At 45.2% G+C, this 21944-nt stretch overlaps 2 protein-coding genes across 2 annotated transcripts in view; one reads left to right on the top strand and one right to left on the bottom strand.

The window, feature by feature from the left end:
• The window catches only part of CMSS1 (cms1 ribosomal small subunit homolog), a 940652-nt gene that overhangs the window by 25161 nt on the left and 893547 nt on the right, over window positions 1–21944 (top strand). The window lies entirely within an intron of this gene.
• Window positions 1–21944, bottom strand: part of FILIP1L (filamin A interacting protein 1 like) — a 739320-nt gene that overhangs the window by 317937 nt on the left and 399439 nt on the right. The window lies entirely within an intron of this gene.

Genomic DNA, 21944 nt, shown 5'->3' with positions numbered 1-21944 from the left:
TTTCCGCCTTTGTATCCCGCCACCCATTTTTTTCTTCACTGGCATATCAGGTCGGGCTCCCGCAGGCTTTATTTTATTAAAGCAGTACCCCTAGTAGATACTCTTGATGCAGTAGTCACCGGAGGTAGCAATTGGGGTATCACTCCCATAGATGGCTCCGCTACCACTTCATGGACTACTGCAGGCGATTGAAAAGGGGTTTTAGAAGGCATATAACACCCTAAGGAGGTTCTTTTTTGAGGAATGGGTTCAACCGGCATTCAGTCAATTCGATTTCATGTGCTAAGACTGATGTGGCCCTCGTTATAAAGAAATCAAGTGTTCCAACAATACCCCCCCCTGGTTTCTCCCCCGGTCCCTTCCGCTTATTCATCATAGGGCTCAGTGAAACTAGTACTCTAAAGAAGGGCAAACCAAAGAATTACAAATATAGCAGCAAACCGTACCTTTATGCAATCTACCACGTTATGGAGGGGGCCCAGACCAGCCTCCTCCGGGCTATGACGAGCCCGCCCTTGGCCCAGGCTTCGCCCAGGCGCTGCCCGTGCGAGTCCTGCGCAGCGGGAGCCCGCTAGGGATTTTATTGCGCCTCCTGGCGCTGCGTGAGGGCCTCAGAGGCCACAGGGTAGTCTGGGGGTTGTAGTCCTGGCTCCTGGCTCCACTTCAGGCCCCCTCCGTGACACCAGCAAAAGGCAACTGCAATTACGGGCTTCCCCGTGATGAAAGCACACAAGGGAGAGAGCTGAAAAACATATGCACTCTTATGGAGTGCTTAAGCAAAAATGTAAAAACAACGTCCCCTAAAAATGTGTAGTGGAAGGATAGAAGCAAGCCAGTCAGAGAGATGTCAAGTAGCTATGCTCCAGGTGAGGGACAAACACAAGGTGGACACGCTGGGACAAAGAAAGCCATTGAATAAGAAGTAAGCAAATAGGAGTGACAAAGTCAATCAACAGTAAGTAATGGGTGAGCTGTAAGCCCCTGTAAGTTCTTGGTATGCCTACAATAGGTCTTTTGTTACAAGTCAACTTGCACTGTGTCACAGGCTCAACCTAAATGTATTTTTTTAAAACTGTTTTTGTTAAACATCACTTATCACACATCATACAGTGAATACAGTATTTGAAGCAGTCTTTTAGTATACACTTTGACCAGAGCAGACAGCATCATATACATGACATGATTATACATTTGAAACTGAGCCTTTATGGTGTTCCAAATTTTCAGTCCACAACAGGTAACACACCAAAAGGTCAGGGTCTCCTTCTCTCTACAATGCACCACCCCATACTCAGTAATTGTGAAAAGTACACCAATTGCCCCACATCTTCTCTCACTTCATAGGGCAGCCCCTGCTTTGACAGACCACTTGCTCTAACCACTGGCACCAATCCGAATTTGACTCCCAGTCTTTGACTCGGAAGGGCAGGGAGGGGGAGAGTCGCTGTGCCCCAAACGCATGCAAAGTTGTGCCTCCCCTGCAGCAGCCACTAGCCAAATTTTCTGATATTTTGGCCAGGACGCCTCCCCTGTTATAGCCAAAAGGGAGCCACTTCTCATCCAGGGGAACCACTAGAGCACCTGAGCCTTTCTCCGCACCAATTCCTCCCAACAAAGTTGTATTATCGGGCATCCCCTGAGGGTGTGGAAAAATGTGCTCTCTCGCCAAAACCCCGCAGGCAGAGTGCAGAGTCCTCCCTCCCTATCCTCTGAGAAAGCACTCTAGAGTAGTTTGATCTATGCAGAATTTTCAAGTGCACTAATCTCAAACAAGTTTGAATTGCACCTCTCGTGAGCTTTGTAGAGCCTCTGCCCAGTCTTCATTGTCTAATGCTCTAAGGTCCCTTTCTCACACCTCTCACAGTGCCACCATCGGGTCAGGGGACTTATTTACAAGTTCTTGTACTTCACTACAAAGAGGTTTACCCATCCACATAATTTGGGGCCTCTGCCCAGCCTTCATTTTCTAATGCTCCAAGGCCCCTTTCTCGCACCTCTCAGTGCCACCATTGGGTCAGGGGAGTTATTTACAAGTTTCTTGTAAATATTGGAAATAACCTTGTCTGTCAAGGGGTCCGTGAGGAGGCGATCCTCTAACGGCGCCCCCTCAGGCAGCTGTTCTCCCTACAGTAAGTGCCTCCTAAGGGCATGTCCAAGCTGTAGGTACCTATAATGGTCAATCTTCACCATCTTATACTCTTGTTGCAGGACCTCGAACGTTACCAGTGCTTACCCCCTTCTTACTTCACCCAGTTGCTGTATGCCAATGGAGAGGTGTGGTGCAGCAGCCAGGGCAGCTGACTTCGGAGCACAGGCTTCACAATTCGTTCCCCGGCTCTGGCTGCAGCTCAGCTCAGCACCATGTGACTCTGGGCAATAGCTCACTTAATTTTCACGACGGCCCTCAGCGCCTTGAGATCCGTAAGGGTGAGTAGCTCGCGCTTTACAAATACGGATTTATTATGAATATTTATTTATGCCAATCAGTGGCCATCTCGAAAAGCCTTGTATGTTATCCACCTTCTTTAAGAGGTCACTGTCCCAGAGTTGGGTTTGATTAGTGAGCCTATCTCTCCATCCTAGATAGTTAGTAGCTTCTCTCCACAATCTCAACACTGTCTGTGTATGAATTTGCAAATCCCACTCTCATTTCCATCCATAGAGAACTTGCGGGTCCCTCCTGTGTTCCATAGATTCTCTGTCAACCCGGTATTCTGGTTCGCAACAATCGACTAACATTCTTGTTAGATGTTGGCTGAAGCTGGAGAAGACTGTGTCTACTAAAGATATCTCCTTTTCTGAACTACGTGTGTTAGAGTTATTGAGGAAAGTATTTAATTACAAAGAGGTTTACCCATTCACATATTTGGGGCTGAAGCCCATCCTAGCCCTAGTTGCAAAGATGTAGTTCCACTCGATGCTTTCAAATGTCATTCTGGTATCTAAACCCATGGACACTGCCTGCCCAGCTTGTGGCATATTGGTCAAGTGCAACACTCCATAAAGGTGTCTCAAATTGAGGCAGGTGCTCCTATGCTGCATAAAGCCTGATTGGTCAGGATGGATCACTGATGTGATGACTCTCCGTAACCTGTTTGCCTGGGCCTTTACCAGCACCTTCGCTTCCACAAATAACAAAGATATAGGTCTATAGGATCCACATTCGGCTAGCGGCTTGTCTTTCTTGGGAATAACCACAATAGTGGCAATCCTTTGGTTCTCTGGTAGACCTCTCCCTTCATGTGCAGCAGGGAACATGGCCAGCATGTGTTCTGCAATTTTATCTGCCATACCCTAATACAGCTCCACAGGTAGGCCATTTGGCCCCATTGCCTTCCCTGATTGTAGGCCCTGTATTGCCACCACTATCTCAGCTACCATGAAGTCTTTTTCCAGGACCCCCCGTCTTCGTCTGAGAGTGTCAGGAGATCTATGTCATTTAGGCAGCCAGCACAGTCTGTGTTGGACATGGTGGTTGGGGAAGTGCATATGTATTGATAGTACATGGAAAAACTTTCGCCTATGGCGGAACTAGTCATCTGGGGCGCTCTGTCACTGTCGAGGACTTCCAGTACTCAATTGCGTTCTCTGTCTCTTCTGTCCGTCACACTATATAAGTGACTTTGTGTCACCAGTGCATAACTGTTGGCCCTGTCCTTTGCCAGCTCTCGCAATACATGCTGCTTGAGATGGTGTTTGTGTCTGAGATCAGCACATCCTTCCACTTGATGCTTGGCCTCTGAGGACTTAATATCCTATTTGATCGCTTCATAGTGAATTTTCCCCTCTTTTTTCTATCAGGATCTGTTATGTTATGTTATGTTATGAAAATTTATAATGCGCACAGCTGCTCCAGCGAAGGAGCGTCCTGGCGCAAGACAAGGTAGCTAACACAACACACCAAGGAAGGCAACAGACTAGGAAACAAACAGGCTCAAGGAAATAAAAGAGTCTTGATGGCCCTACGGAATAAAAAGAGATTATCAAGCGCACGTATCTTTAAAGGAAGAGAATTCCACAGGGCCGCAGCCCGAACTCGAAATGAGCGGCCTCCAGCTCGGCTAAGCTTAAACCGAGGGACCACTGCAAGATCCTGACCTAGAGATCTCAAAGAGTGGGCAGGGACATACGGCGTCAAAAGATTCATAAGAATCGGGGCAGAAGAGCCCTTAAGAATTTTGTAGGACAAACAGAGCACTTTAAATTGAATCCTCTGCTTGGCTGGAAGCCAGTGGAGGGAACGCAAAGTGTTGACAGCGGAACAGAACCTGGGCAGACCCACCACAGCTCTGGCTGCCGCGTTCAGGATACGTTGCAAACGTGCAATTTCGGCCTGGTTCACCCCTACCAAGAGGGAACTGGCGTAGTCAAGCCGAGAGACCACCGTCGCCTGCAGCACCAGCTGCCTGGTCGAGGCATCAAATAATTTCAAGGCTGGTTTTAGTCCTCGCAGAATGCCAAAACAGCAGGCGGCAGTTCTCTTAGTATGGGAGACAAAGCTAAGGGCGGGATCTAGCCACACCCCAAGATTTTTTGTCTCCATTACCGGAGTCGGGGTAGGCCCAAGTTCCGGAGGCCACCATATGTCGCCCCATAGTTCTGATTGCTTGCCGATGATCATTATCTCAGTTTTTTTTGCGTTCAGCTGGAGGCAGTTGGAATTCATCCAGCTGGCAAGCGCCCTCAGTCCATTCTGGAACCTAGGGGCATCCAAGTCAGAGTCCCCGCTGAGCGTGACCGCCAGCTGAGTGTCGTCCGCGTATGAGACCATAGTCAAGCCCCACTGCTTGACGACATCAGCCAACGGCCTCACGTACAGATTGAATGACGTGGGGCTCAGCGAGGATCCCTGAACATGTCGGCGAGTGACAGCCTGAAACGCTTCTCATAGGACACATGCAGAGTCTTCATATATTTAAGTTCTTTGGCTTTGAGCCTTTCTTACCCTCCTCAAAGTTCTGTCACTGTGTTTGGATTTGCAGTGTAAAGTCTGGGAAAAAGCGGATAGTGGCGTTTTCATACTTTAGGTCTCCTTAAGAGTGGGCCGCTTGGAGGATCACATCTCGATCTCTACAGTTGAATACCCTGGCAATAATTTTCTGCAGCGGAGCACACGGTTGGGGTAGGGGCACCAACGCCCTGTGCACCCTTTCTATTGAAAAGAAGTTGGAGAGTTGCTTGGGGTGTAGGGTGTTCTCTATGAGGTCCTACAAGACAAGATCAGCTCTGGTTCCCTCCAGTCCCTCTGGGACTCTTACCACTCTAATGTTGTTGCACCTCGCTCTCCCCTCCTGATCTTCCAACATGGCTGGAGTGATGGTGTTCTGTTTTATTAAGCTCTGGACTTGTTCCTCAAGTCTTTTGTTCCTTGACTGCAGTGTGCTGATTTGCGAACTTTTCATTGATTTTCTTGAAGTCTGCATGAAGAAAATTGACGTCCACTGTAACTACATCCAGGTTGGTCTGTGGTACCGCTGAGGTCCTGTGTGGCAGCCATAATTTCACGCAATGAGTGGTTCACTCTTGTGGTAAAACTCCACTCTCTTGTAGCCAGTAGTGCCTCCGCCTTCCCTCGAGGGGGTGTAATAATTACTGCATATTCTTCCAGATTGTTGGCCTGTGTACGTTTTGGGCCTCGATTTCTTACCATCTCTTTGGGCCCCTTTTCCTTTTTTGATACTCTTCTTCACTGTCCTCCTCCCATTTACCACTGCCAGCCTTCTGTCTGACCAGCATTCTCAGACATCGACAACAGGGTGGCTTCTGGAAGTCCAAGGCTTACGCCTAGGGAGCTAGAAGCCTCTGTGCGCACCATCGTACAAGGATGAGCCTCTGGGCACTTCACAAGAGGCTGGTAGTGGTCTGAGGCCCTACCTGCCTGACCTGCAGGTGGCTAGATTGAATCAATAGATTGATAGGGCCTCTGGAGAGGTCCTCCTCAGCTTCACTGCCCAATCCTCATTCTGCTTGCATCCCTATGTCGTAGTGCTATTTGTGCTGTTATAGCTCTTTAAGGGGAATAATGCTGGGGCTTTTTTTTTTTTCGTAGGATTTAGGGTGTAGGAACTCCCTTCCAAAGCAAGCCACAGCAGCTGAGGATCTCAGTCCCACCCGCTGTTGCCCAAATATGAATTTACCTTGAAAAAACGAATACAAGAGGCGAAACAGGAACAGTTGATATAGTTAAACACTGTGGCCGGAAGTGCAGCATACAGAAACGGGTCAGAAAACTGACTCAAAGTACAATCGTTTTGATTGTCTTTTTTTATATACATTTCTTGAAGCATCATAAAACAATTCAGGAGTGGAATGTGGGTCTTGTCATAAAGTCAGAAATTACTCCCACTCGAAAACAAATGCAAGTGGGTCTCAATAACATCGGAATCCAAGGAAAAGCACTTGAATGGATCACCTCGTTCCTCACCGGAAGAACCCAGAGAGTCCGCCTCCCACCATTCAAGTCCGAGGCCACTGAAGTCATCTGTGGCGTACCACAAGGATCCTCACTCAGCCCCACCCTCTTCAACGTATACATGAGCCCCCTCGCGACCATCGCCCGCCAACACAACCTCAACATCATCTCTTACGCGGATGACACTCAACTGATCCTTTCTCTCACCAATGACCCCAGCACCGCCAAAACTAACCTTCACGAAGGAATGAAAGAAGTTGCCGAATGGATGAAACCAAGCCGTCTGAAACTGAACTCAGACAAAACAGAAGTCCTCATTTTAGGTACATCCCCCTCTGCATGGGACGACTCCTGGTGGCCGGAAGCCCTCGGAAAAGCACCCATCCCGACAGACCACGCACGAAACCTGGGCGTCATCCTTGATTCTTCACTCTCAATGAACAGACAAGTCAGCGCCGTATCCTCTTCCTGCTTCAACATTCTTCGCATGCTCAGAAAAACATTTCGCTGGATCCCCACCGAAACAAGGAAAACAGTCACCCATGCTCTGGTCACTAGCCGACTGGACTACGGAAACACCCTCTACGCAGGCACTACCGCTAAACTCCAGAAGAAACTCCAACGAATCCAAAACGCCTCAGCCAGGATCATATTAGACATCCCACGCAACGAACACATCTCTGGTCACCTTAAAGACCTCCACTGGCTACCCGTCAATAAGTGGATCACTTTCCGACTGCTAACCCACGCACACAAATCACTCTACGACATCGGACCAGAATGCCTCAACTCACGACTGTCCTTCTACGCCCCCTCCCGCCAACTACGTTCTTCCAGCCAAGCCCTAGCCACTGTACCTCGCATCAACAAGACCACCATGGGAGGCAGATCCTTCTCATACCTGGCTGCTAAGACATGGAACTCACTCCCCGCTTACCTTCGCCTTACCCAGAACCACCTAGCATTCAGAAAACAACTTAAAACGTGGATATTTGACAAGTAATCCTCCTCCCCTTTCTAAGCGCCTTGAGACCCTCTGGGTATGTAGTGCGCTATATAAATTCTTTGACTTGACTTGACTTGACTTGAATCTTACATGAACACAAAGACTGCCAGTGGGTAACGTGTCCCAATGTTCGGCATGGGGAGTGCGTAATCACTCGGTGTGTAGTGTGTGCTGTGACCTATTTGGCCGAGTCTTTCTGACTTCATGTGGCATCAAACATTTTTTTTTAAACCTTTATTTTTTGGGGGGAGGGGGGGGAGTGGGAAATTGTAAACAAGACATTCAGTGTATATCAACATGTGCAGTCAGCATGTTCACAATCCCGCCTCCCTTTACCCGACAAGCAGTAAATAGGAAACATCATTGCATACACCAAGTCTACAAGCCAGCCTAACCTAAAAAAGAATGTGGTGCTCTTTGGGCATACCTCAGGTTATTTGTACCTGCATGTGTAGTCCTTAATGAGATCTCGATTTCCAACCCTGCTATTGTATTGGTCGTTGCACCTTAGAACAGGGCAGAGAGCTGCGCGCCAACTGTGGTTAAAAAAAAAGTCAAACAAAACAGGTGATAGACAGAATGTGGATCAATGTCACACATTCACCCCAGTCCAAAGATCTGGGCCCAAATCCATCGTTTCTTTGCACTCCACACCACCCTGGGTTAGACAATGGCGATATGCAAATCAGCTCTGACCCTGTGCCCCATGGGAACAGTCCAGTCCGAACTACAAAAGCCATGTCCTTCCCAGAACGGAATCAAGCATCCGAGGACCGGACCGGTTTCGAGGTAACACCTCTCATCGGCCCGGCTAGCTTGACTCCAGTGGTGTGGAGTGCCTGTTTTTAAAAAAAAAGTCAGACGCAGAGTTTCACTAGTGGCTCTCTTCCTGTCTGGCGGTCCAATTAGGAAGATCCCCCTAATCACTAGATTTTCCAACTACGCCGTACTCTATCTCTCTTTTAATAGGAACCACTAACCTCCACTTGTATAGGCAATATGCAATTGCTGCAAGAGCCACCCAAAGAAGTTGCAGCAGAAGGGTGATGTTGGAAAACAATCCTGAAGCTTGTAAAACATTCTGTTACTTAGGCTGCAGATAAATAGCAATATGTAAGCATTGCTTCAAGATGGAATAAATTCCACTTTCTCACACCCAAAATGCAACATCTGGAATGTGTCGCTGTACAAAAGGAAATACAGTAGATACCGCATTTCTCTCATCTTTCTTCCAGTAGCTGATCTTTGAAGGACAGACGTTACTGAGTCATCGTTTCCTGTTCCTTTGAAAGTCGGCCATTGCTGGAGCAGTTCCGCAGCTGCAGAGTAGCGCAGGCTTTTTTAGAACAATATGTTGATGGCTCATACTCCGTATGCAGTGGTTCGGACCCTGATTTGTGATACGTTTACATTTTAATCAAAGAACAAAATGAAGCCCAGGAATGTCTGCTTGCCATGGAGAACACTTCTTTGGCTCTCAGTGAAGCAGAGACTCTCTCCATCAGTCATAACATTTACTGTAAGGAACATGCACATGGAATGGGTACAGTTTTGCAAACATCTCAGCCACTGGCAGTTGCTTGAGACTCACTCCAGTCCCATTTTCTGCCACTTCAGGCAGGGACCAACCTAATGCAAATCAGCCTTCATCCTGCTCCGGTAGGAACAGTCTAATCCCACCTACCAGGCGAGATCCCTCCAAACAGGAACCCAAACAGCACCAATCCAGTCCAATCTGATGTTTGCCTATTGAAGCTGGACCAAGACTGATTTGTATGTGGTTGCCCCCTGTCTGGAGTGGCGAAGTGGGCAAAAAAAAAAGGATGGCAATGCAACCTCAAGGCTTTGCTAGAGGCTGAGGCTTTTGCATGTCTTGTTGCTTTAAACTATACATTGCCCCATGGCAGCAGCTTTCAGTGGTGCATCATGTGCAGTGGCACCTGACCCAGGATGGTGAAGGTCCAAATGCACACCATTATGTTTGTCCTTTACAACCTAACCGCGGACTAGAGGAGCCATTTCTCTCCCTTCATTACTGCCCATGTCACCCTTGCTACGTCAATGCCATGCCCTTGAGCCCTGGATTGCCCTTGTTTCAGGGAGCCGTTCTGTTAATATACGACAAGACCCAGCGCTCCAACTCACCTCTTATAATAGTAGTTTCTTGGACTCCGAACATGTTCCTTTCACCTAAATGGGCATCTTCATACTGGGCTGATCTCAATAAATAGAATAACACACAGGAGCCAAGAGGTAAGAGAAAGGTACTACTGGGATCGCCCTCCACTCAGTCAAATTCAATAGCAAAAGATCCCTGTACCCTGGACATTGGTTAGCATACGTCTAATAGACATGAGTACATAGTTGTCTGGATACTACACTATCTAATTCCAGACACACCCCCTATCTATTTATGGTAAGGTGTATAAACTCTAATGCCTTACTGTCCACAACAAACCACTGTTTGTCACTTAAAACAGGAGATTCCGGGCAAGGTTCAACTCGACATGTCCAATGATGTCTGCCCCACTGAGACAATCCATGCAACCATACTTAGAAAATAATAAATCAAATGAAAAAATGTGTGGCGGAGAGGAAGGCACCTCACGGGCGAACAACCCTCGGGGAACTTGGCAGATGTTTACCAATTCTATGCCCCTTTCTCATCTTCGGTTGCCATTCCTTTTCCAAGAAGAAGATGGTGTCAAAAGCAAAAGATGCGTGCAGAAAGGTGCTAGACAAGAAGCTAGTGAAATAGCTCCATGGTGTGACAAACAGAGAAGAGGGAGATAAAATCAACAGACACACCAATTATACAACTTTATTATTAACTCTGGTGTGTACTGGTGAAATAAAAAGGCTGGTAGCTTACTGTCGCATACCACTACCTGTCACCGACATGTTTCACTGCCCAATACATTTTTGGCAGATTCATCAGGGTTTACCACTCGGTCACCACACCAATGTTGGACATCTTTATAGGAAACCTAAACCAGCCATGTCCTCTCATACCGGCTGGTCAGGAAAATATCCACCCTCTTGTAGATTGTGGCATCAATCGTACAAACATGGAACCAGGACCTTATATCATCCCAGGAACCCAATAAATGACAGAAGGCTATTTTTAATGTGGACTTCTCGCTAATTCTGCCCTTTATATTGTTATGTCTGCATGCTTCCAGCCTTCCATTAGACCCCCAGTTATGCCACCCAGTTATTTAGGGTGGTGCAATCGGTGTGACTGCTCTGGGCGATGACCTCAGGGGGGCGCTGTATTTTTACAATAACTTGAGATATAAAAGAACCTGCTGCAGAGTTCCTTGTGCGTTCAGCTGTCAGGCAATGAAAAGATCAAGATAACTCTTGTGATTAATGTTCCTGTTAGAGAGCGAGAGTTCAGAGTTTTGTCTAGTGGCAGTTTTGACTCGCCATAAAGTAGCGCAGAGGGTTGCCTGCTGCAAAGAACAGCTCTGCATTTTATGTGGATAGCTGAGTGGATTAGTAAATCCAGCTTTTACCAGTGCTTTAAAATAAATGAAATGCAGGTGAAAGAGGGGCTATGGAGAGATATGGGGCACTTTTGCCGGATGGCAGTGAGGGAAGCAGAGGCGGATGTCATCGGAGGGTGGGGTCACCAAAAAAGATTTTCGCACAGGGTGCTGTTAGCGCTAAAGACGGCCCTGCATTAGACCTACCTGAGAAACACTTAGCTCTACTAGGTCTTCTACTAAACGTGGCAATTAAAGTCATTTTATTGGAATGGAAGGCGCTAAATAATGATCATACACACATGTTGAGCATGGGGGACTTATCTTGGAGGCACACACAAAAGTATATCTGTCTCTACGGGGAACCCTCTCACGGCTCAACCCATCCAACACACTCGATAATTTTATGGGTGTCAGCTGACGTCATCTCGGTCCACTCTGTTTCCCCCATAAACATAAGCTATCATAATCACTCTTTTCATACTGTCTGCTAGCCATATGCCCCCCTTGCTACATCGCCCCTCCTTTCATCTTCTCCTTCATGGCTTATATTGTGAATGCCTATTATAACTCTCTCCAACATATGTGTTTGATGGGTCTCCACATCAATGCTTGTGTATGCTTCATTCAAGAATCATTGTTGCTCCTCCCATTTTACCGCATTTCCTTCTTCCTGCCGACATGTTTAAATCTGACTCTGTTTTTCCATTACCCCTTTTCTACAAGGCTATGGACCAAAGTAAAGTATATTGTTACTGTCATAAGTATTCTCTAGTAGGCCTGTATTTATTGCATGCTATCTGTTTCGTGCAGTCTCGAAGAAAACAGTCAAATATTTGGAACAAAATGTTTCTTGAATTAAATTTATGCGCACTGGCAGTTGCTCACTAATGTCCTGAGACCCTAGACACTGAAACAATCTCAATTTTAACCTCTGCGGCCCTCAGCATCATGTACTAACTCTAACATATATATGATGTACGTTGGGATGACAATATGGTGTTAACTCTTGACGTTGCTACACTATATAAGAGTATAAGACATGCTGATGGATTAAGGGCCACTGAATATTTTTTTAAACAAAACCAATGAGATTTTTAAAACATAACAAAATGTTGCTAGAGATGATCGAGTGGTGCCTTATGAAAAATATTTTTATATTTGGAAATGAGTTGTTCCAGCAGGTACAAGGGACAGCCATGGCCACCTGCTTTGCCCCCAGTTATGCCAAATTACATCTTTGCTAGTGGGAGGAGCAGGTGCTTGGTGGTCCAGGACTGGAACAATGGACAGAGAGTGTCTTGCTGTGGGTAAGGTTTATTGATGACATTTTCGTTCTGTGGCAGGGCACGAAAGCTAATATTGATTTGTTCTTCAGTGACCTTAATGAAAATAATCTCAATTTATAATTTTTGGGATAGCACAGTAGGACCTCAATGAATTTCCGAGATGTCAGAACAACATGAAAAGGGGACAAACTAGAAACTACAATCTTTTGCAAGCCCACGGCTGGGAATACAATTTTGCATTCAGGGAGCTCCCACCCAGTACCACTCATCCAGAGTATTTATTCCTTTTTGTAAGTTTTAGAGGGCGAGGAGAACCTGCAGCAATCTAGAAGAATATGAGAAAGTGGAAACAGAGATGATCAGTCATTTTAGTCAAAGCGGATATTCACAGGAAATCATACCGAAGGCATCAGACAAAGCTAGAAATTTAAATAGAGATAAGGTACTATTTGAACCATCGAAGACACAGCAAAGGAAAGAGCAGAAAGAGGGGTTGTAAACTCACAGGTTTATAACGACTTTTAATATCAAGCACAATGAAATAAGATCTATTTTAAAAAATGCACTGGCACCTTATTAAAGGAGATCTTGTATTTGGTGCCGTTATTAGAAAACATCCAGAAATAACATACAGGAAATCCAAGTCTTTGAAGGACCACATTGTGAGAAGTGAATATCAAGAGAACACAGGCAATCAATCATGGCTACAAAAGAGAGAGGGTTTTAGAAAATGGTTTAAATGTAAAGCAAGCCAGCATCGGGAAAATCTAATGAATTTTAAAAAAGCTTTTAACAAAACTATAAGAATAAGAGGCCATTTAACATGCAAGTCTAGTTTTGTAGTTTATATGCTGAAATGCCTGTGTGAGAAAGTCTAGATAGGGAGTACTACCCTAACCGCCCATAAAAGAGTCCTGCAACACAGAAGAGCTATAATTAATAGGGACAGAAGTAATCCTGTAGCCAGGCACTTCGAAAAAGAACATTAAAGCGATCCCACACTGATGAGGTACAGTTGTAAAGCTGAAGTCCCCAAGAAAAAGAGGGGGGGACGCAGAGAAAATGAACTCCGGAAATTAGCAACATACTTTATATTGGAGTTCGACACCAAAGAACCCAATGGACTAAACATTGAGTTGTTTACATGCCTGTATTAAGTACCGTTATGAAGTCTGTACGTTCAAAGGAACCATTTTTTAAACTTTAAGATTTAAATGTTGTAAGGACATGGACAAAGGACACTTCACTTTATTATTTAGCACTTTAGACTATCCATAGGAATAATTATTCACTAGCACTTTAGATTTAAATTTAAACTAGAGCCATTTTTTATTATGACCCTCGATACTAAAATGCCCAATGGGCTTAACACGAGCGAGGACTTGCATACTTTTTATAGCACTGTTGGATTAATAGTTCCTTTTTCTTCCCTCACTGTTTGTTGTAAATATATGAAATGTTTCTATATTTCTACTTCCATGACTGAATTTATATGTACTGTAGATTCTGGCACAGGCAGTTTACACATTCAGCACTAGCACTTTGACTATAACCTGTTGGTTGTTGTTCATGAGTAATTTTGCGCCTTTGCACAGCCTCCACTACTTTTTATATACTTTTGTATATAGGGTGATTAAGGTTTCTTTGCACTTATTTGCACATTTACGCTTACGCTTCAGCTTTAAATTGTTAATGGACTATTAATTGAGTACACGAGAGGTCAAGATCTTACTCGAACCATTGGAACGAGTAAATAATTTTGACTACTAGGGCATAGGCTTGAATGAGACGCTTAGGGGCCGATTCTGATGTCGGACGGTAGGGCACCGAATCGGGTTCGGCATTAGCGGATCCGATTCGGAGGCTGAATTTCCGTCCGAGTCGTATATGGGTCCGGACTATGAAGTACAATGCGAACAAGCGCAAAATCTTCGTCCGAATCATTTCCGGGTGCTTACTGCTCCGTACGACTCGGTCACAAGCAAACCGTGGCGTGCAATGGAGACGTTTCACGACCGAGGTAGTACGATGCTTGATTCGGACAGCCGGATCGAGTCTGAGCTTCCGGCTCGCAATAGCTCTCGGAGTTGGACTTCAGGGTCCGCGTCAGACCCCCTGTTAACCGCAGCCGTACGACTCGGACACAGGAGTAGACCCATGGGTCTCCCCAACACAGGCATGTACTGTGCAGATGGCACTGACGCCTACCCACTGTAGGGGGCGCACTTGTCCACGACGTACCCATTCAGTCAATGGGAGCCCATGTACGCGTCATATGACTGGCTCCTATTGACTTCTATGTGAGTCCGACCGAACCGAGTCTGACAGCATACGCCCGCATCGTACTTGCTCGGTCAGACTACAGGAGTCCGGGTCGGTCCGAAAACACTCCTGTAAATCAATTAACGATTTGTGAGAATAACTTTGCAAGAGCTCTGATCTCGCTACCTGTTACAACACCACTCACCCCACTTTTTTGTGATCTTGGGTTAAAAAGAGTCGGTGATTTGGCTGCCCTGAGACCCCTAACCTACTGGTTGCGTCTATGGACTACTCCCCAAATAACTGAATATCGTAACTCCTTACGGGAGGTCCTGGCGCTGAACGGGGCAAAACAACTTCCTTGGTTCAAATATATCGCAAAATGGTACAAACTATTGAACCTAATGGGTTTATGAGAGTACCCAGAAAGGGCCACTAGACGTGACATCTTGTCCCTTAAAGCTATGTATTGGAAGGTAGTGGGGGAGCACTACACTAATAATCAAACAAGCGGCCAGCTAACATCTTATTTTTGAATTATAAAATCTTGCTCCCTATTTGAACGTACTTTGACCTGGATTCGCCTCCCCTTGCTAAAAGTTTGTATATTAGGTTTAGGTACGGTAACTTGTTACTGAAATTTCCTGGGAAAGAGGCGAGTGGCCTAGTTTTAGACACCTGTCCGGCATCCTGTGAAGTTGACAAAACGGAAGAACATATTTTGTTTGTCTGTCCCAAGAATTGGCAGTTAAGTAGGAGATGGATTAGACCAATTTGCCTCAACTTGGGTGTTAGGCAGTACCAGATCGTGTTCAGAATCTTAAAAACAGATACTTCTGCTCCAATAGTCTTCGCTCTCAGCCATTTTTTATTCTCCTTCTGGTTAACCCGCAGTTTTTTTAAATCTTAGTTGTGTTACCATTTTATCTCCTCTTACCTTCTATGCTTTATACGTATTTTAAATCTCTAGATTGGTATACACGGCTTGCATCTCATATGTTTGGTGGTTGTACTGCTCCCTCTTTTATGTATGACTAGATTGATTGTATTTATGTATTCATTTTCTTAAACTGATTTGGGATGTCATTTGTACTTCTGTTTGCAATGGTTTAATACTATTTTAATTGTAAATATATTTGTTTTATATTTTGCATACTTTGATGGCTTTTTTTTTTACAAATGACCGAATAAAGTTATATATGAAGATATGATGATGAGTATATTTAGACTTGTTTGCACAAACACATATTTTTTACATGATGCGATTTATTACAGTCTGTTATGCCCATTTGGTTTGTTTCATAACATGCTAAGTATGTAAGAGGTGAGGTTTTTTTAAACATATGTCCATTTTTATCAGCAGCACTTGCACTCTATTAATAAGTGGTACTGACCACTAACTTACTCTGTTTATGTTCTCTGACTGTTGCTTTATAAAATATTTTATCAAGATATAAAATAAGTTTTTATCTGCTCTCTCCTTTTAACTTTTATATGTTTTAAACCTAGGGCAATATCAAATATCGCACTGATTGTATTCTTGTGCCTAGTTTTCAAGTGTATCGTGTATTTTGAGTCTGTTTTTTTAAACAGTCACATGGAATAGTCTGTTATTTATATATTTGCGCTAACTTTGACCAGTCCTTTGTAATGATTGGTTATTCTTAGTATTTGAGTAGTGATTCGTCAGTGGCGTGTCACGTGAACAAGATCGCCATGGGGCGATAAAAACACGTCAGGCCGGACACTTGTCTGTTTCACTTTGTGGTGTTCAAGAAAAACAAAGAACTGCGAAATACTTTGGATTGTGTGGATGCATCTTTGCGGTCTGTACCCCCCTCAGTGGAAACACGTTTCGGCTTGCAAGAAGCTTATTTTTTAATAACTTCTCACCGAAAAAAACAAAGATTAAAGTGGAGTTATAAGTTGGATTTCTAATAATAAAAAACAATTGTTTTAAAATCAAAAGAACACTAAAATTCAGCAGTTATACGTGACCTGAGTATAACTTGCACCACCTTCATTTTCATATGTCATCAGTGATGTTAAATGTGAGTTTGTAAGCAGTGCATCATAGCAGTGCAAGTTATTCTTCGGTCAGTTACGTATATAACTGCTAAATTCCTGTGATTTTCTTGCCATGCACAGTGTGGGTCGAATAGCCAAGGGTGGTTGGGATCAGAGCCTGGTCTCAGCCCAGGTCCAGGGGCCAACACCCATGGTTTGGGTGGCCACTGCGGATTAGTCCACGGCCCTGGCCTCAGGAAAAAGGCTGTGTATGACAAGCATTTAAAAATAAGTAAATCATTTGAAAAAATGAAATTCACATAAAATAAACAAGCGTAACTTATATAGTGAGTTATATTTGAGACTCAAAAGCGCAAAACCACTTAAATACCCCAGTTATGTTAAGGAATGCAGGCAGCAAACAACAAATCGCACTCATAAGCATTAGTCAGTAACTTATTTTTAAAGGAATACCCTTCTATGCAAAAGTGGCCTTCCAGTTGGAAGTTCCAAAACAGTCAAGTAGACTTCTGAAATGCGGGCTCCCTGCAAAATGCTGTCTTTGCTGTAGGAAATTCCTGTCACCTGCAGGATAATTCACTAGGTGAGCCCATGTGGAAGGTTTTGTGGATTTTAAAAATGTGTGCCTTATTAACAACGTCAGAAAATGGATTTACATGTATGTATTGACATTGTATTTGAAACAAATTTTAATTCCACTCTAGAACTCAACTATTGAACTGTTTGTATATGCTCTATGGTGCCTTATCTCAGTGACACATTGCCGTATGAAATTGAGGTTTACACTGACTGTTGTTGAGCTGTACACTTTAAGGTGTACAATTTTAGGGGTTTCACGCACCCACGCGCGCCTAACGTACTGGTTCCCTCTAGAATTTAATGGATTTATGGCCTCAACCTCTATAATAATAATAAGGGTGGCTTATAAAGCGCTTGGTTACGCAGAAGCGTGTCCCCGCGCTACAACTGAAGAACACTGTGCGAGGTTTGCAGACCAGTGATCAGTTATCTGGAGAACAGGTATGTTTTAAGATTCTTGCGGAAGCTGGATTCAGTTGAATCAAGGCGGAGATGGAGAGGGAGGGAATTCCAGCTTTTTGCTGCCAGATAGCGGAAGGAGCGTCCGCCCATACGGGCCCTTCTGACTCTAGGAACCTGGAGTAGGCCCCCATATGAGGAGCGCAGATCGCGTGCTGGTGTATACCTAGTCACTAAGTTCTGGAGTGGGATAGGTGATTTTTTAGCCAGGATGCGGTGACAGGTACAGAGGGCTTTGAATTCCACTCTGCTTTTTACTGGCAGCCAGTGGAGGGTTTTGAGAGCGGCTTTGGTGTCTGATCGTTTAGGGATTTTTAGGATGAGACGGGCTGCCGCGTTCTGTATTACCTGAAGGCGATTCATAGCTTTGCAGGTGGTACCCAGGTAAAGTAGGTTGCCATAGTCTAGGCGTGATGTCACAAGGGCATGTACCAGTGTTCTCCGTGCTGACATGGGAAGGAGGTCAAGGACCTTCCTTATGGTTTTTAAGACGCTAAAACAGACACCTGCAACTCGGTCTATTTGGGGTCCAAAAGATAGGTCAGCGTCGAGCCATACACCAAGGTTTTTAACTCCCTGGCTGGGTATGGGAGCCTCACCCAGGCATGGAGGCCACCACGCCGATGACCAAGCAGATGGGTTCCTCCCCACCACGAGCACCTCGGTCTTGTTGCCGTTTAATTTAAGGCAGTTGGTGGACATCCAGGTTGCAAGTTCTTGCATGCAATCCCTGAAATTGTCCATCGCAAGACCGGGTGCACGCGATAGGGAGATAGCCAGCTGCGTGTCATCGGCGTATGACACGATGCTCAATCCGTGACTCACGGCAATTGAAGCCACTGGAGAGACATAGAGATTAAACAAGGTTGGGCTCAGGGACGAACCCTGAGGAACGCCCTGTCCCAAACCTATGTCTCTCGAGTAGTGGTCGCCTTGGCGAACCTGGAAGCTTCTCCCTGTCAGGAAGGATTGTAGCCATTGGAGTGCAGCTTCGGATATTCCTCCGTTATTCAGACACTGTAGCAAGTTGTCGTGCGCTACAGTGTCGAATGCTGCACTCAGGTCCAATAGGATGAGGGCCATGGTATGTCCCTCATCCACCCCCTGACGTAGGGTCTCTACTGCTGTTAGGAGTGCGGACTCTGTAGAGTGGCGGGGGCGGAATCCGAATTGGGTGTCGTGCAATAGGGCAGCCTTTTCCACGAAGTCCATTAGCTGTATATTGACCGTTTTTTCAGCCACCTTGGCCAGGTAGGGAAGGAGTGAAATTGGGCGGAGGTTGTCAAGTTTCTCAAAACTGATGGTAGGTTTCTTCCTGAGGGGTAGAACAACCGCCTTTTTCCAATCCCTAGGTACTGTCTTGGTGCTAAAAGATACATCGAGCAGATGTCTGATGTATGGTTCTAGTACCCTTAGACTATCTGTCAGGCGTGTGGGTGTGGTTGGGTCTCGAGGAGAGCCCGACTTCACCGACCTACAGATTTTTAAAAGATCGTCCGTGGGAGGGGTAACGAAGTTGGTAAGTCTTGGTTTATCTCCCCACTCCCTTGGGCTTTCAGCAAACTCTGCCCCGGTTTTGGGCTGCGTAGGGAATGCTGAGTATATTTTTGTTATTTTTTCTGAAAAAAAAGTCTGCGATTTTGTCACACAATTCTGGCGAGCAGTCATCAGGGACAAAAGCTGAATTTCCGCTTGAAAGAGTTTTATAGAGTGAGAACAGCTCTTTCGTCGAGTTACCAGCCTCACTGATCCTAGACGTAAAATATGCTGTTTTCGTCTTTCTGATTAGTCCATGGTAGGTTCGTCTCTCGGTTAGGTACTTAGTTCTGGTTTCTTCAGAGAAACTCTTGCGCCATTCTCTTTCGGTTCTTTTCAGTGCGGTTTTCTGGACTCTTAGTTCAGCGTTGAACCATGGGGCGGTTTTGTTTACGCGGCCCCCAGATTTGGTTTTTAGCAAAGGGGCTGTGCAGTCTAGTGCCTCATTAATGCGTATGCAGAGGTTAGCATTGGCCGTGTCCGCATCCTCCCCCCCTGGGCTTCCTCCTTTCGTCAATTCTTCACAGAATTTGGACTGAGAGAAAGTTGCCCATTTCCGTTTGAGGTGGTGCATGACTGATGGCTGTGGGGGTCTGCTTCCGGGGATTCGTATGGAAAAAGGGACCAGATAGTGGTCCGACCAAGGAATGGGAATAGGGGTCATAGCTTCCACTTCCCCCCAGTTGACAAATATGGGGTCCAGCAGATGACCCAGTTGATGGGTAGGGCCTCTAACAATTTGGTTCAGTTGGAGGGCTCTCAGTGCCTGACCAAAATTCTTACTGACGTTGTCTGAGGGGTTATCAAGATGTAGATTGAGATCCCCGAGAACCAGAAACTTGTCATTGCACAGTGCGGTTTCCATGATTCCTTCAACCAGACTCTCCTCGAACCTGGCTATGGGGCCTGGGGTCTGTAAATTAGCATGCCCTTTAGCGTGTAGTTATTATTCACTTTGACAGTGAAGCTCCCTGCTTCACTGTCCAGGATGGGAGAGCTGTCAAGCTGGCATCGTAGGTTTTCGCGGGCTATAATTGCGATGCCACCTCCTCTGCCTGTGGGTCTGTCCTGTCTATGTATTGTATACCCTCCTGGAATTGCCTCAAGGGCGTAGGGAGTAGACTCTGTACAAAGAATAGTAATTGTGTAGTCTGAACTCAGCGAGTTCTTATTGTGGCGTACCCCACCTTATGTATTGGAAGTCACTTTATGAAAAACCACCTCCCACCCAGCAAAACATGTGTAAAACCACAGGACTGTAACCACTGTCTGTGATTGTAATGGTAATGGCAGCGATTGGCTGTGTTGCAAAAATTAGGTATGTTTGAAGAAGATAAAAGACAAATACGCCTTTTGAAGTCCCATGTGCTGTGAATCACAGGGGTGAGGTCACGTTGGTTGTGAAAATAGTTCAAACTTTAATGCATTGAAGTTCTCTGATTCCTGTGAAGTGGTCAGGTAAGCACACATGCCACTGATTTTAAACCAAATGCACGAATTTCAATGTTTATTACAGTACATTACTAATGAATGATTTTCGGACTGGACGCTTACATTCAAAGGCGATGTACATTTTCCATATAGCATCATGCTTTGTGTCACGCAAACACGTAGTGAGTAGTTGGACTATACCGCTCGAACGGTTTGTTTAATTAAAAATGGCTTCAGAACTGCCAAGGCTGCTTGGCAGAAAGAACCTCCTTTCGAGTCATAAATGTCTTCCCAGAGGGGGCGGATGACAGCATCTTCAGCTTTTCTTCAGAGCACCTTTCCGCCAAGATCAGCTTTTACATATTTGCCTCGAGCCCACGCAAGCCTTTGATGCGTCACTACGCAGTAGCCTGAACCAACTGGAATCGCTCTCGGTCGCATCCATCACTCCTGTGCCTCGGCGGGGCTGGCATTCTGCCGAGCCCTGTGCAAAAGAATGACCTCAGTGTCGCAAGCATAGCGAGGCATGAAGGGCATAGTCAAGGGGTAACAACCAACCGTGCGCACAGCTTATCATGACCACACTGCCATTAAAACTGATTGCTAGAACTCTTCTGTCATTAGAAAGAGTTCTTTAAATGGGCTGGTTGTGCCAACGATGTTGTCAAATTTGCATTATTTCCTTTTGCATAATTATGTGATATTTTGGAGAAATCGCGCAACAGAAGAAATCCGTCATTTCTGCAATTTTGTTTTTTTAGGGCCATGGTTGTTCTGAATAGTTGCAAGGGCGAGGTTGTGTGCGAAAAATACCACAGAAGCAAAAGTGCCCGAATAAGAGCAGTTTGCATGCTGTTACTTTTGTTGCTGTTCTTTCACACTAGGTCTCTTTTACTCAAGTGACTCCCCCAACTGTGCCATGTGCTTTAATGTCATAAATATGTGGAATTTGACATAAAAACATAACGTGAAATGCTGGAGTTTTCGTGAATTACGCCGGTATTACGTAAATTTCACCCATGCCTGCTGTCCTTTGATTTAAAGGAAGAGGTTCAGTAATGTTGTATAGGAGTATCTACATTTCTGTGTTTGCCTACCAAGCACTGATTAAAGCTAAGGTGTTTTTTGGGGTGGGGGTGTACAAGCTTGAGCAGGTACACCATAGGTGACTGGAAAATCAGCAGCTCCCTAATATACTTTGCAAAGGCCACCATATTTTTCCCTTATACACTGATCATATGAGTAACAATAATGTAGGTCAACACCTGGGTATACAAACACGAGGAACTAGAAATACTGTCCCTACCTTGTCACCGTAGAGCACATTTAAGTTGTCTTTGTGTACTATAAATTTACATGAACTGCCTACCAAACCACTTATTGCACCTCCGAGGAAGATGATCTTCCACAGAGTTAAACAGTTAACAAAAACATCAATATTACCTGTTTATAAT

This window comes from Lissotriton vulgaris, chromosome 8 (genome assembly GCF_964263255.1).
Source record: "Lissotriton vulgaris chromosome 8, aLisVul1.2, whole genome shotgun sequence".
NCBI classification, from domain to species: Eukaryota; Metazoa; Chordata; class Amphibia; order Caudata; family Salamandridae; genus Lissotriton; species Lissotriton vulgaris.
The sequence above is the reverse complement of the archived record's forward strand: the minus strand, read 5'-3'. Positions and strand labels throughout refer to the sequence as shown.